The following is a 16,940-nucleotide window of genomic DNA, read 5'->3' on the forward strand; positions in this document are numbered from 1 at the left end:
AAGACATCGTTCAGCCCATCAAGTCTCTCCAACAGAGTATCTTACCCAGGCCCATCCCCACCCTATCCCTGTAACCCCACACATTTACCTCATTAATCCCCCTAACCTTAACATCTTGAGATGATAAGGGGCAATTTAGCATGACCATTCCTCCAAACCTGCACATCTTTGGACTGTGGAAGAAAACTGCGGCACCCGGAGGAAACCCATGCAGACACGGGGAGAACATGCAAACTCCACACTGACAGTGACCCGAGGCTGGAATTGAACCCGGGTCCCTGGTGCAGTGAGGCAGCAGTGTTAACCATTGTGTCACCATGCTGCCCTCGTTAAGGAGATGAGGAGCAGAAAGGAAGGGTGATAGGGTTAGATTAAGTAAGCAGGTTTGCTTAGTCAGGAGGTTTGCTTGGAGTATAAGCAACAGTGGGGCCTGTTGTGCTGTAAATTCCATGTAATTATTTGAACACACCCTCTTTCACTTTCAATGTGTAACACCACAACGGGTCACTGCTCCAACACTACCTCAGCGAGGTCACACATGACCAATAACTAACTCCATGCACAAACTGGAGATTTGGTAATCTGTATGGCTGAGTCCCAGATCATATTGGGAGTTAATAATTCAGATTGCCAGTTCTGCTTGGACACATTACTGGAGGTTTGATAGCAGGCTCCCCATCTCCAAATGCACCACAAAACCAAATAGTCCTTTCTCCACCCAAGACATGAAAGTTGTTCATGACTCATGACAAAAAACATCCCATGGGGAAGAAGGATTCCTGGAAGGGGATACATCAACTTCGGTTAATCGAAGTCTATATAAGCTACATCAACTGCCTTGCCCTCATCTACACATCTAGTCACCTCTTCAAAAATTTCAATCAAAATCATTAGACTGGATCTCCTTCTAACAAAACCATGCTGACTACCCTTGATTAATCCTTGCCTCTTCAAATGGAGGTTAATCCTATCCCTCAGAATTTTTTCCAGTCATGATCTCATTGAATGGTGGGGGTAGATTCAATAGGCAGAATGGCCTACTTCTACCCTTACGGATTATGCTCTTATCTCCAATTCTCTTTTTCTGTGACTCATAAGCAGGAAGGTTGTTCAAAGTGCACGATAACATTTCTTCAGCGTTGCTGATAATGTCCACAAGATTAAGCTTTCATACCTGCAAACTCCAGGACAGCCTTGAAAGGGTGACAACCTGTCGCAAACTGCCCTTGAGAAGGTGGTGGTGAGCTGTCTTCTTGAACTGGAGAGGTGATGGCCTAATGGTATTATTGCTAGAATGTTAATCCAGAAATGGGTGGCATGGTGGCACAGTAGCTAGCACTGCTGCCTCACAGTGCCAGGGACCTGGACGCAATTCCTGGCTTGGGTCACTGTCTACATGGGCAATCCCCCCGTGTCCATGTGGGTTTCCTCCGGGTGCTCTGGTTTCCTCCCACAGTCCAAAGATGTGCAGGTTAGGAGGATTGGCCATGCTAAATTGAATCCTTAGTGTCAGGGGAGCTCACTAGGGTAAATGGGGTCATGGGAATAGGGCCTAGGTGGAATTGTGGTTGGTGCAGACTCGATGGGCCAAAAGATCTCCTTCTACACCATAGGATTCTATACTCTATAATCTAAAAGCAGCTAATGTCCTGAGGATCTGGGTTCAAATCCTACCATGGCAGATAGTGGAATTTGAATTCAATAAAAAAAATCTGGGATTAAGAATCTACTGTTGACCATGAAACCATTGTCGATTGTTAGAAAAACCCATCTGGTTCACTAATGTCCTTTCAGGAAGGAAATCTTACCTGGTTTGGCCTACATGTGACTCCAGGACCACAGCAATGTGGTTGATTTTCAACTACCCTTCAGGGAAGTTGGGATGGGCAATAAATGCTGGCCAGTCAGTGGCGTCCATGTCCCATGGATGAATAATAATGAGTTCCCTATGGTATTTAAGTTATCTTTAATTGTGGGTTTTGCGTTCAGTCTCCTTAGCCCAATTAACATGCATGTTCTCAATATATCTCCCTTTCAAATATCTTATCTATAGCTTACATATTATTTGCTGTGGAATAGTGTCATCTTGCTCTTCCTGCTTGGTCAATGACCTGCAGTGGAATTTTAATTTAAATTTATGCTCCAAGATGCAGACTTTGCCTTCATGGTTAATTAGGACTGGAAATAGTCCTACTCATGTACAGTATTTTTTTAAAATCACACAAAAGGAAGAGGGAAAACACCCAGAGGAAAGGAAATAGAATGAACTATCAAGGGTTTAACATTTTTAAAGGTTGTGGCTTAACTAACATTTGTTTAATTCATTTATTGGATGTAAGCATCGCAGGCCAGGCCAGCATTTATTGTCTGTCCCTAACTGCCCTTGAGAAGGTGGTGGTGAGCTGTCTTCTTGAACCACTGCAGTCCCTGAGGTGTTAGGGAAAGAGTTCTAGGATTTTGACCCAGCGACAAGAGTGATACGGTGATGTATTTGCAAGTCAGGATGAAGGGTGGCTTGGAGAGCAACTTTCAGGTGGTGGTATTACCATGTGTCTGCTGCCCTTGTCCTTCTAGATGGTTGTGAGTTTGGGAGGTGCTGCCAAAGGAGCTTTGATGACTTCCTGCAGTACATTTTGTAAATGGTACACACTGCTGCCACTGTGCATGAGTGGTGGAGGGAGTGAATGTTTGTGGATAGGGTACCAATCAAGCAGGATAAAAGGGGTCATGAAATGTCTTTAGCAAACAGGGCCAAGGAGAATCCCAAGGCTTTTGTTGCATATATTAGGAGTAAGCGGGTAGTAAGAGAAAGAGTAGGCCCATTCAAGGACAATGGAGGGAAGTTATGCAAGGACCACAGGAAGTGGGTAAAATCCTTAAAGAGTATTTTGCATCTGTATTCACCAAGGAGAAGAACATGATGGCTGTTGACATCAGGGATAAGTGTGTGCATGCTCTAGAGAGCATCAACATGTCAAAGGAGGAAGTGTTAAACATCCTAAATTGCATTAAGATAGACAGATCTCTGAGGCCGGATGGGATCTATCCCAAACTACTGCAGGAGGCAAGGGGAGAAATAGCTGGGGCCTAACAGATATCTTCACATCCTCGTTGACCACAGACGAGGTTCCAGAAGACTGGAGAACAGAAAATGTTGTTCCCTTGTTTAAAAAAGGAAGCATGGATAATACAAAACATATAGGCCAGTGAGCCTGATGTCAGTGGTGGGGAAGTCTTTGGAGAAGATACTGAGGGACAGGATACATGGACATTTGGAAGAAAATAGACCAGTTAGTGACAGGCAGCATGGTTTTGTATGGGGAAGGTCATGTCTCATCAACTTGATTGGGCTTTTTGAAGAGGTAACAAAGATAATTGATGAGGGAGGGGCTGTGGATGTAGCTTGTGTGGATTTTGGTAAGGCATTTGACAAGGTCTTATGTGGCAGGCTGGTACAAAAACTAAAATCACATGGATTTGAGGTGGGATGGCTAGATGGATATAGGACTGGCTTGGTTATAGAACGTGGAGATGCTGGCGTTGAACTGGGGTGGGCACAGTAAGAAGTCCCACAACACCAAGTCCAAAAGGTTTATTTGGAATCATGAGCTTTCGGAGTGTTGCTCCTTCACCAGGTGAGTGGAGAAGTCGGTTTCACAAACACCACATATATAAAGACACAATTGTAAATAATGGTTGGAATGTGAGTCGTTTCAGGTAATCAAGTCTTCACAGGTACAGACTGTGTGAGTCAAGAGAGGGATAAAGGTTAAAGAGGTGTGAATTGTCTCAAGCCAAGATAATTAGTAGGATTTTTCAAGCCCAGGCCAAGTGGTAGGGTTACGTGTAGTGTGACATGAATCCAAGATCCTGGTTGAGGCCATCCTCACGCATGCAGAACTTGGCTATCAGTTTCTGCTCGGTGATCCTATGTTGTTGTGTGTCTTGAAGGCCACCTTGGAGAATGCTTACCCAAAAATCAGACGCTGAATGCCCGTGACTGCTGAAATGTTTCCCAACTGGAAGGGAACACTCCTGGTTATAGAAGACAGGGAGGAAGGATGTTTTTTCAGAATGGAGGCTGTGTAGCTAGTGGTTCTGTAGGGATCAATGCTGGGACCTTTGTTATTTGTAGGATATGTAAATGATCTGGAGGAAAATGTGGGGGGCCTGATTAGTATGTTTGCAGATGACAGGAAATTTGGTGGAGTTGCTGATAGTGCCAAGAACTGTCAGAGGACGCAAAAGGATATAGATAGATTGGAGACTTGGCAGATGGAGTTTAACCTGAACAAATGCGAGGTGATGCATTTTGGAGGATCAAATTTAGGCATGAATTATACAGTAAATGGCAAAACCCATAGAAACATGGACATACAGAGGGATCTGAGCATGCAGGCCTACAGTTCCCTAAAAGTGGCAACATGGGTGGCTAAAGTGATTAAGAAGGCCAAAGACATGTTTGCATTCATCAGCCGGGGCATCAAGTACAGGAGCTGGGAAATCTTGTTGCAGCTGTATAAAACTTTAGTTAGGTCACATTTGGAGTATTGCATGCAGTTCTGGTCACCACACTACTGGAAAGATGTGGAAGCTTTGGAGAGAGTACAAAGAAGGTTCACCAGAATGTTCTTGATCTTAAAGGTGTTTGCTATGAGAAGATGGTCCTTTCACTGGAAAGACAGAGGCTGAGGGGAGACCTGACAACATTATGAGGGGTATAGAGAGGGTGGACAGTCAGAGGCTTTTTCCAAGGGTAGAAATGTCAATTATAAGGGGGCACAAGTTCAAGGTGAGAAATGGAAAGTTTAAGGGAGAGGTTTTAGTGTTAAGGGGATTAGCTAGATAATTGCATGAGGTTATTGGGATTGGGACTGGGTGGGATTGTGGTTAGTGCAGACTTGATGGACCGAATGGACTCCTGCACTGTAGGATTCTATGATTCTTCCCACATTTAGCCTGTCCAGCCCCATCAGGATTTTACATGAACTGACAAAGGGGAAGAAAATGAAGATGATCAATACATAAGCACAATTATTTCAACATAGAAGATAAGATTGGGGGAGACTGTTCAGCTCTTCAAGCCTGCTGCCCCATTCATCATGATATGGCTGATCGTCCAACTCAATAGCCTGCCTAATCCTGCTTTCTCCCCATAACCTTTAATCCCATTCGCCCCAGGCGCTATATCTAGCCACATTGAAACGATGCTCTGTCTTTTCCATTAGCTTCTGTGTACTCACTGCAGTGTGGAAAACATTCTCATCAGTCTGACAGGGGTGTAATTTTCAGAATTGCAGAACTGTGGGAAAATGCGATGTTCAGGACGTTCCCATGTGAGATTGAGGTATGTGCTTCCCACAATCATCGGGAATGATGGTGGAAATGGAACTGGCACTGGAAGGGGTGGTGATCTTTTACAACAAAGCTCCACCCCAATTTCTACTGCTGCCTGCCTGATTGGGCTCCCAAAGTTGGGTGAACAGAAGGAGAAAATCAAGGCAATAGTCTCAAAATTAATCAAGGAACAACTGGATGACATAATAAACCAAGCGGCGCAGTCATTGAATAAATGCTTCAGATATTAAACACTGAAAATCATTCACTAAAAATAGACTTTTGGCAGATAAATGCAAGATAGATTCATAAAATCTCTAATACAATATGCATAGCCCACATGGATCGCAGTTATTCAAGAAGACAGCTCACCGCCACCTTCTGAAGGGCAATTAGGGATGGGCAATCAATGCTGGCCTAGCCAGCAATGCCCGCACCCCACAAAGTTTGCTTTAAAGACTAAAAATATTGGAGAGGATTGAAATAGTAAAACTGAAAATATTTTGACTTTTAAGGCACAAGGCTACGGAGGAGGAGAGTTACAAAGCAAAGGGATCTGGGGTACAGGTTCGTAACTCCTTGAAAGTGAAGTCACAGGTGGACAGAGTGGTGAAGAAGGCATTCAGCATGTTTGGTTTCATTGGTCAGAGGATTGAATATGGAGTTGGAATGTCTTGTTGAAGTTGTACAAGACATTGGTAAGGCCACACTTGGGATACTGTGTACAGTTCTGGTCACCCTAATATAGAAAGGATATTATTAAACTAGAAAGAGCGCAGAAAAGATTTACTAGGATGCTACTGGGACTTGATGGTTTGAGTTATAAGGAGAAGCTGGATAGACTGGGACTTTATTCTCTAGAGTGTAGAAGGCTGAGGGGTGACCTTATAGAGGTCTATAAAATAATGAGGGGTACAGATCAACTAGATAGTCAATATCTCTTCCCAAAGGTAGGAGAGTCTAAAACTAGAGGACATAGGCTTAAAGTGAGAGGGGAGAGATACAAAAGTGTCCAGAGGGGCAATTGTTTCACACAGAAGATGGTGACTGCCTGGAATAAGCTGCCAGAGGTAGTAGTAGAGGCTGGTACAATTTTGTCTCTTAAAAAATATTTAGACAGTTACATAGATAAGATGGCTGTAGAGGGACATGGGCCAAATGCAGGTAATTAGGACTAGCTTAGGGATTTAAAAAAAAGGGTGGCATGGACAAGTTGGGCCGAAGGGCTGTAAACCTCTACGACTCTAGGTCTAGAAGGGGTTTGAGGAAAAGCTTTTCCACTCAGAGGTCGGTGGGAATCTGGAACTCACTGCCTGAAAGGGTGGGGGAGACGGGACCCCTCACAAGATTTATGAAGCATTTCGGTGAGCCATAGCATATAAGGCTACGGACCAAGTGCTGGAAAATGGAATTAGAATGGATTGATGCCTGGAGCAGACATGATGGACCGAAAGGCCTCGCTTTGTACAGTTGGCCCAGATCTTGAAGTCAGCAATGAAATCCAAGTGTGCTCTGACTGTATGAATAACTACAAGCCTACCTTGGTCAGAGGCTGCAGCAGGGACCTGCTCCCTGGCTGTAGCTTAGGCCCATCAGTGAACAGAGTGAAGAGACTGAGGATTGCACGGCCAGTAAATCAATGCTTCCTCTGATATCAATTCTCCAGAGTGGGATTACGAATCTACAACTTTCTGACTCAGCGTTCCAAAGACTACCACAATGCCTTAGCTTACAGTAGCTTGCAATGCTAAGTGGAGGCAATTATCCAAAAGTTTGGGAGCAATGCGTAAGCAGATGGAATGTGTTCATTAATTAGCCCGTAGTCCACAAAACAGCAACAGCAATGATGATCTTTTTAAATTTTATTTGATTCGTCATTTATTGGTATACAGTGAAACATATTGTTTTTGCACACTATATAGACACAACAAACTGTTCATTGAGTACACAGGGGAGAAAGAAAGGGGAGGGTGCAGAATGTAATGTTACTGTCATAGCTAGGCTGTAGAGAAAGATCAGCTTAATATATGGTGCATCCATACAAAAGTCTGATGGCAGCAGGGAAGAAGCTGTTCTTGACTCAGTTGATATGTGACCTCAGACTTTTGTATCTTTGTCTCAGTGGAAAAAGTGGAGGACAGTAGATCCACCAATGCCTCTACTCTCTCAGAAGACTAAGGAAATTTGGCATGTCAGCTACGACTCTCACCAACTTTTGCAGATGCACCATAGAAAGCATTCTTTCTGGTTGTATCACAGCTTGGTATGGCTCCTGTTCTGCCCAAGACTGCAAGGAGCTACAATAGGTCGTGAATGTAGCCCAATCCATCATGCAAACCAGCCTCCCATCCATTGACTGGCTACACTTCATGCTGTCTCAGCAAAGCAGCCAGCATAATTAAGGACCCCATGCACCCCTGAACGTCTTCCATCTTCTTCTGTCGGGGAAAAGACACAAAAGTCTGAGGTCACATACCAACCGACTCAAGAACAGCTTCTTTCCTGCTGCTGTCAAACTTTTAAGTGGACCTACCTTGCATTAAGTTGATCTGTCTCTACACTCTAGCTATGACTGTATGACTGCATTCTGCACTCTTTTGTTTCCTTCTCTATGAACAGTATGTTTTATCTGTATAGCGCATAAGAAACAATACTTTTCACTGCATACTAATAGATGTGACAATAATAAATCAAATCAAAATCAAAATCAAAGTCTGGGGTGCGTAGGGTCCTTAATTATGCTGGCTGCTTTTCCAAATCAATGGATAGGAGGCTGGTTTACGTGATGGACTGGGCTACATTCACATTTTGTCGTTTCTTGTGGTCTTGGTCAGAGCAGGATCCATATCAAGCTATGATGCAACCAGAAAAAATGCTTTTGATGCTGTATCTGTTAAAATTGGTGAGAGTCACAGCAGACATGCTGAATTTCCTTAACCTCCTGAACAAATAGAGGCATTGGTGGGCTCTCTTAACTATACCCTTGGCATGGAGGGAACAGGACAGATTGTTGGTGAGGCTCTGTATTCTGAGAGATACAAGTGGTTACATAAATGAAGGGGTTCTGCTCTGCATCAAGCATTTTCATCATCCTAATTCATTGAACCTGCACTGACAACAATCCCACCCAGTCCTATCCCTGTAAACTTATATATTTACTCTGCTAATCTCCCTAACCTGCTAAACCAAGGGGCAATTTAGCATGGCCAATCAACTTAATCTGCACATTTTTGGACTGTGGGAGGAAACTTGGGGGCACCCGGAGGAAACCCACACAAACACAGGGAGAACATGCAGGCTCCGCAGAGTCACCCGAGGCTGGGGTTGAACCCAAGTCCCTGGAGCTGTGAGGCAGCAGCGCTAACCACTTAATTGCATTCCTCTCTAAGCCATTTCAGAGGGCATTTAAGAGTCAATCATGTTGCCATGGGTTTGGAGTCTCAGCTCAGCTAGAAGGTCAGATTTCTTTCTGCAACCCCCAGTAGACTGCTCTGGCTCTATTCATAACTTACATCGAGTAAGATCTCTCAAGGCGGCCATTATGTAACTGTGTATAGAATCCAGTTCAAGCACGGAACATTTTGTCAATGCCTGTCAAGATTAAAGCTGCATTTTTTTTTACATCGAAGGATCCATTCAAGCGAGTACAGCCTGAAGAGGTCTGCCAAAATGCCTAACCTTCATTGCAAATTGCATCAAGTGAGCCACCAGAGTGTTGTTTGCCAAGGCCAGTCATTTAATCCATTTTCTGATCAGAAGTTCTGAGCAGCGAGAATGTGCCCGTCAGTTCCACAACATGGCAGGATTCTCACAAATGCTGGGGCATAATTAGAACCATAGAGCTAGCTGCAGCTTAGATGGAGGCCATGTGGCCATATTTGTCCCTACCCATGTGCAGTAACCTCCATGAGTAGAATAGCAGCCATTCCAGGAATGCATAAGCGATCAGTCACCATAAAAATGGAATCGTGCATGACAATGCTTGGTACTCTGGAAGCTCCCATGATTCTTTCCTTCTGCAATGTCAGCATTGTTTGCAAGGACAGGAAAAGCTTCTAAAATGACTCTTGGCTGCGACCATGGCTCATTAATCCATTGTCTCTCCGAGGGAGAAGAGCTGGGGAGAGGCACAATATATACAATGGTTTTCCCCTCAGTCATAGCCACCTTAGAAATTCTTTAAAGCTGATTAGATCACTTAGACAGGTTGGAGGGTGCTATAGTGTAACCCAGTGAAGGCCATGAAACTAGCGCTAAATATAAAAAAGGATAGTAAGAGTTTTATAAATATATAAAGAGGAGGAGGCTGGCTAGGGTGAATGTTGGACCCTTAGAGAATGAGAGGGGGGATTTAGTGGTGGGGGATGAGGAAATGGCTGAGGCCTTGAATAAGTTTTTTGCTTCAGTCTTCACAGAGGAGGACGCGAATAGTTTGCCGGGTATTAAAGATAGAAGGATGGTAGGAGTTGAAGGCCTGAATGAGATCATTGTCACTAGAGAGGTAGTGCTCGACAGACTAGTGGGACTGATGGTGGACAAGTCCCCAGGACCAGATGGAATGCATCCCAGGGTTCTGAAGGAAATGGCTGAGGTGATAGGTGGTCAGGAAGGCGAATGGGATGCTGGCCTTCATAGCGAGGGGGATTGAATATAAAAGTAGGGAGGTCTTGCTGCAGCTGTATAGGGCATTGGTGAGGCCGCAGCTGGAGTACTGTGTGCAGTTTTGGGCGCCGCACCTGCGCAAGGATATTTTGGCCTTGGAGGGAGTGCAGAGGAGGTTTACTAGGCTGATACCGGAGTTGAGGGGGTTGAGCTATGAGGAGAGGCTGAATAAACTAGGCTTGTACTCGTTAGAGTTTAGAAGAATGAGGGGAGATCTCATTGAGACGTATAAGATGATGAATGGGATGGATAGGATAGAGGTGGAAAGACTCTTCCCGCTCAAAAAAGACAGTAGGACTAGGGGGCACAGCCTCAAGATAAAGGGGGGGCGGTTCAGAACGGAGTTGAGGAGGAACTTCTTCACTCAAAGGGTGGTGAATCTCTGGAATTCTCTGCCCGTTGAAGTGGTGGAGGCTGCCTCGCTAAATATTTTTAAGAAGCGGGTTGATGGGTTTTTGATAAGAGAGGGGATTAAGGGTTATGGGGAGAGGGCGGGAAAGTGGAACTGAGCCACGACAGATCAGCCATGATCTTATTGAATGGCGGGGCAGGCTCGAAGGGCCAGATGGCCTACTCCTGCTCCTATTTCTTATGTTCTTATGTTCTTATGTTCTTATAGTGAATGCATTAGTGATTATTTTCCAAATCTCGCTGGATTCCGGGGAAGTGCTGGAAGATTGGAAAACGGCTAATGTTATGCCGCTGTTTAAAAAGGGTAGCAGGCAAAAGGCGAGGAATTATAGGCTGGTTAGTTTAATGTCTGTTGTAGGAAAAATGCTTGAATCTGTCATCAAAGAAGAAATAGCGAGGCATCTTGAGAAGAATTGTCTGATAGAGCGGATGCAGCACGGATTCGTTAAGGGGAAGTCGTGTCTGACGAATTTATTGGAATTCTATGAAGATATGTCTAGTGCGGTGGACGGAGGGGAACCAGTGGATGTGGTGTTTCTCGATTTTCAGAAGGCGTTTGATAAGGCGTCGCACAAAAGGTTGTTACGGAAGGTTAGGGGGCATGGAGTTGGGGTTAATGTGTTAGCGTGGATAAAGGATTGGCTGTCTAATAGGAGGCAGAGAGTAGGTGTCAATGGGTGCTATTCGGATTGGCGGTTGGTGACTAGTGGAGTGCCCCAGGGATTGGTGCTGGGGCTTCAGCTATTTACCATTTATATAGATGATCTGGAGGAGGGAGCTGAGTGTAGGGTGTCGCAATTTGCTGATGACACAAAGATAAGTGGAAAAGCAAATTGTGCGGACGGTGTAGAAAGTCTGCAGAGGGGTCTAGATAGGCTGAGTGAGTGGGCGAGGGCCTGGCAGATGGAATACAACGTTGGCAAGTGTAAGGTTATCCACTTTGGCAGGAATAATAGTAGGAAGGACTACTACTTAAAGGGCGAAAAACTGCAGCATGCTATGGTGCAGAGGGACCTGGGGGTCCTTGTGCATGAGTCGCAAAAACCCAGCCTACAGGTGCAGCAGGTGGTCAGGAAGGCAAATGGAATGCTGGCCTTTATAGTGAGGGGGATAGAATATAAAAGCAGGGAGGTCTTGCTGCAACTGTACAGGGCACTGGTGAGGCCGCAGCTGGAGTATTGTGTGCAGTTTTGGTCTCCGCACTTGCGCAAGGATATTTTGGCCTTGGAGGGAGTGCAGAGGAGGTTCACTAGGCTAATACCGGAGTTGAGGGGGTTGAGCTACGAAGAGAGGCTGAATAGACTGGGCTTGTACTCATTGGAGTTTAGAAGGATGAGGGGGGATCTTATTGAGACGTATAAGATGATGAAGGGGATGGATAGGGTAGAGGTGGAGAGGTTCTTCCCACTCAGAAAGCACAGCAGGACTAGAGGGCACAGCCTCAAGATAAAGGGGGGGCAGTTTAGAACAGAGTTGAGGAGGAACTTCTTCACTCAAAGGGTGGTGAATCTCTGGAATTCTCTGCCCGTTGAAGTGGTGGAGGCTGCCTCGCTAAATATTTTTAAGACGCGGGTTGATGGGTTTTTGATAAGCTAGGGGATTAAGGGTTATGGGGAGAGGGCGGGAATGTGGAACTGAGCCACGACAGATCAGCCATGATCTTATTGAATGGCAGGGCAGGCTCGAAGGGCTAGATGGCCTACTCCTGCTCCTATTTCTTATGTTCTTATGTTCTTATGAAGAGTATCTGTTTTCAATTTTTACTTCAATCTTAAATGTTCAGAGTGGAGCAGGCAAGACCGGAATCCATTTCTTTGCTTGCTCCAAAATACTAAATTCAAATTGAATCCAATTAATATTCCCCACAAGAGACACCAACAAGAACCAAGCCCTCAAGATAAGTCAACACACCCCGGCTTGGGTTTGAACTGATGCTTGATCTTAGCCAAAAGGCAGAGAAGCAATGAAGAGTAATATTACCCATTTTTTTTTTATTCATTCATGGAACATGGGTATTGCTGCCCATCACTAGTTGCCCTTAGAGGACAGTTGAGAGTCAACCACATTTCTGTGGCTGTGGAGTCACATGTAGGCCAGACCAGGTAAGGATGGCAGATTTCCCTCCCTAAAGGACATTTGTGAACCAGATGGGTTTTTTTCGATAATTGACAATGGTTTCGTGGTCATCAATAGATCTCAATTCCAGATATTTTTTATTGAATTCAAATTCCACCACCTGCCGTAGCGGGATCCTAACCCGTGAACATTAGCTGAGTTTGTGGATTAATAATCCGGTGATAATGCCACCAGGCCATCATCTCCCTGTCGCATCCAGCACAACATTCCTATGCAAGGGAACATGTATTGAAATTGTATTTAGACCGGCTTATCATCGAGACTAAACAGGCAATGCAAATCCAAAGTGAGGATTCAAATTGATTCTGGCGTGAAGTGGACTGAAAGTCCTTTGGACCTCATGGCTTTGTGGTTCAGTTTAAATCCCTACTTTACCTCAAGTTACATATTTCGAAAGCCAATGATTCTACTGTCACTGTTGTCTAAACATTTGCTTTGCTAATTACAAGAAGTCAGCTCTGTACTGATGCATATATTCAGGCCAGTGCCAAGTTCTTGCCTTTGCAAACACTTAAAGTCCCGGTCAGATTTCAACTTGTCAGAATTCTGTCTCGGTAGAAATTAATGGGCAGCTTCCGGTCTCAAACCAGTAGCTGCAGTGTAAAATGTACTGCAAGAAAACTTCATTGGATTTCAATGCTTGAGCATTAGACAGGGCAAGATGAAAATAGACAATGAGATGAAATGATCCAAAGGTTACCAATAATAATCAGAAGAGAAGAGCCAAGCCAACAAGGATTAGGATATTGTTTTATATTGTGTTGTTCTGACCACTTTTAAAGTACATTTGTAAAGGGCATAAAAAGCACAAGAGCATTTCATGGAATTCTATTAATGCTCACCAGAGTGCAGAGGCAATAAAGGGCAGGCAACAATGTCTTAGCAGCAATGGGTCATGCCTCACAAATCTGGTGAAATTCTTGCAGAGGCAATTAAACCTGATGACGAGGGCAATCCACTGTATCCAATTTATGAGCTCTTTTGGAAGACAAAAGCTTGAAGGGAGATCAACATTTATGGAACTAATGGAAAGTTCGCTCACCAGATTCAGAACTGGCTCAGCAAAAGAATTAAGAAGATGTGATACATGCAAAACATTTTGGTGCTGTTCTACAGATGATCTGTTCACACATTGTGTCATAACTTGGAAGAAGAGTATTTCAATGTAATTACCTGAGCTTCGCTAATGAAGCCAATGTTTTATGACCGCATGGCAGGAGATTAAAGGAAAGAAAGGGTTCTGGCTAAATTCAACAGTTTGACCAAGGTGGAATAGGGATACTAATGTGGATGTATATATGAAGTATGCACAATGCATGATGGCACAGTGGTTAGCACTGCTGCTTGACAGCACTAGGGACCTGGGTTCAATTCTGGCCTCAGCTTATGTCTGCGTGCAGGTTGCACGTTCTCTCCAGGTGTTCTGGTTTCCTCCCACGCTTCAAAGATGTGCAGGTCATGTTGATTGGCCATGCTAAATTGCCCCTTAGTGTCAGGGAGATTAGCAGGGTTAATGGAGTAGGGCCTGGGTGGGATTGCTGTCAGTGTGCTGATTATATTACCCATTCCATTCACAAGTGCAACGTCAGCACACTCATTTCACAGATAAAAGCAAAACACTGCGGGTACTGGAATCTAAAACAAACACAGAAAATGCTGGAAAAGAGCTGCAATTCTGGCAGCATCTGTGGAACAAGAAAATAGAGTTAATGTTTTGGACCCATATGACTCTTCAAGCCACTTGTCTTGTTGATGATGGCAACAGAAGGGGGGCTTGCAGACATAAAGGCCATCAACAAATCTACTACACTTGGCTCGATAAAGAGACGATGATCCATATTGTTGCAGGCAGCAAAAGAAATAGAGGGGATGGGTTGGTGACCTCCTCCAACTTCATGGTTAAAGTTTTGCTTTTCATTCCATGTCTCCTAATGCAGTCACTTGTTGTGACATCAAGTCTGGCAAGGAGTTATTAGGACAAAAAATTGAACCTTGGTCAAAGACCAAGATGGCATGGTGGCACAATAAACTGCAGACTCACAGCGCACAGGAACTTGTGTTCGATTCCTGGCATGGGTCACTGTCTGTGTGGAGTCTATACGTTCTTCCTATGTCTGCGTAATTTCTTCCGGGTGCTCCGGTTTCCTCTCATGGTTTAAAAGATGTGCTGGTTAGGTGCATTGACCCAAACAGGTGCCGGAGTGTAGCGGCTAGGGCTATTTCAAAGTAACTTTATTGCAGTATTAATGTAAACCTTACAAATAAATAAACTTCAGATGTAGGTCGAGACTTTTTTGGCAGGAAATCCCGATGGTGTAAAAGCAATTTGGGGACTTCCATTGGATTCTCCGCCCCCTCCGCTATTCCTGCCCCCCCACCCCCCCCCCCAAAACCAGGGATGGATAATCCCAGCTGTAGATTTTAAGGTACAACCTAAAAAGAGAGACATCTAGAGGCAAAGAAGTTTAAGGAATGAATTGCAGAGCTGAGGGCCCAGGCAGCTAAAAGTAGACATGAGTCAAGATGCACATGAGTGAAGAATTGAAGGAGTGCAGAGGCCTCGGAGGGTTGTGGAGCTGTTCGAGGAGGCTGTGGAGATTGGGAAATGTGGCCATCAAAAGATTTAAAAACGAGGATGAGATTTTTGAAAGTTAGATTCTGTTTGGTTCATTCTTCGTTCATTCCGACATCTAATAAAGTTATTAGCCCTGTGGCACAGAGCTTCAAGGTATTTCTGCCCAAGCACATTGCAGAACAAGACAAGTTGTACTTAATAGCCACTCTGACATTCCCTGTCGAGGTTAATGTTGGAATTTCCATTTTAGTGGAGGGTTGGAAATCTGCCATTATCTGTCTAACTATATCCAGCATGAGTTTTAGCCTTGAAGAGAAAGGGGAGGGGAGGGGATTAAGGAAAACATGTCCAAATTTCGAGTTATGAATTGCTTTGAATGTTATAAGTATAGAAACAAATTATCACATGCTCCGTGGGAACAGATTATTCTCGTCTGCTGCAGCTAGCTGTTCAAAAAAAACCTGGCCTTTATTCACTCTCCTATCTATCTAATAAAGAGTTATGTAATTGGTTGTTTCCTACTTTTATTATTCCTTAATCCAATTGCACAAAGCCTAAATTATTTCTAGCCAATCACATTGCGGGAAATGAAACCTGCTCACACATCCTTCTTCATGGAGGCATAAGGGTGGCACAGTAGCACAGTGGTTAGCACTGCTGCCTCACAGCGGTGGGGACCCAGGGTCGGTTCCCAGCTTATGTCAGTGGCTGTGCGCAGCCTGTATCGTCTCCCCTTGTCTCCCCGGGTGCTCTGGTTTCCTCCCACAGTCCGAAAGATGTGCTGTTTATCATTAGCATCGGCCCTGAATTCTGTGTTTTTGTAGCCACAGGACCTGATTCCCAACCTGTCACGGTCACCAAGGTGACTGTGCATCAGTGATAACTTCTTCAGCATAACAGGCAAGCTGCAGGCTCTTCAGTCGGTGAAACTGAAGAGCTTCAGCCATGGCCAGATGAGAGAACACTGTTCAAAGCACTGCTGCTCTCAGGAACAGCTATCATGGATTGACAGTCTGCTCTGACATTACTTTACCTCACTCGCACTTCACTCACCTTGAGTTGCATTCCCTCACTCGCACTTCACTCACCTTGAGTTGCATTCCCTCACTCGCACTTCACTCACCTTGAGTTGCATTCCCTCACTCGCACTTCACTCACCTTGAGTTGCATTCTCTGCTCTGTGCCTTCGCAGCATGGGACCATCCCGTGCAGCTCCACTTTCCACCTATGATGATACAGTGCTATTGATAAATTTCATGTTTCTGCAGAATGTTTTAAAGTTGAGGTTTTTTTTCTCCTACAGGGGGTCAGCGTGTCTGGAAAACACACAGTTCAGATGCTGGGACAGCAAAATAATTACTCATTGTAGCCATCTAGTGTTTACTTAGCAGAAGGCAAATGGGCTTGTGTTTATAAATGGGAAAGTTCCCCAGGGTTTTCTTCATTAAAGGAATGGAAGGTGAGTTTAGGTCTATAGGGTCATATGGTCAAGTGGTAATGGTTAATGAGAAGATGGGAGGAGATAGGTATGCAGCACAAAAACAGCATTCAGTTTGCTAGCTGGGATTTGAAGACAGATCTGCAAGCTGCACCCTCTCTTTTCCCACAAAATCTCTTTGGAAGTTTCACAGCTTTTACTACAATTTAGAGCAAGCTTGGGTTTGCAAACTATATTTAAAGTGGTCTTGAATCTGTGGGGAGACTGCTGCTTATTTGGACCTGAAATAGTGATATGTTAGAAATTTTTTCATGGTTAAAGATTGTTTAATTGTTAAAAGTTTACCTGTTTCCTTTTGTTTGAACTATACTTAAACAATGT

At 44.4% G+C, this 16,940-nt stretch overlaps 1 long non-coding RNA gene across 1 annotated transcript in view; it reads right to left on the reverse strand.

Moving 5' to 3' along the window:
* The window catches only part of LOC145343497 (uncharacterized), a 114,004-nt gene extending 97,685 nt beyond the window's left edge, over positions 1-16,319 (reverse strand). Inside the window, exon 1 of the long non-coding RNA XR_013886716.1 lies at positions 16,280-16,319. This is a non-coding gene — a long non-coding RNA (uncharacterized LOC145343497). The remainder of the gene's footprint in view (positions 1-16,279) is intronic.
* Between the last annotated feature and the right edge of the window lie 621 nt (positions 16,320-16,940).

Source organism: Carcharhinus amblyrhynchos, chromosome 5 (assembly GCF_965287045.1).
Source record: "Carcharhinus amblyrhynchos chromosome 5, sCarAmb.v2.hapA, whole genome shotgun sequence".
Classification (NCBI taxonomy): Eukaryota; Metazoa; Chordata; class Chondrichthyes; order Carcharhiniformes; family Carcharhinidae; genus Carcharhinus; species Carcharhinus amblyrhynchos.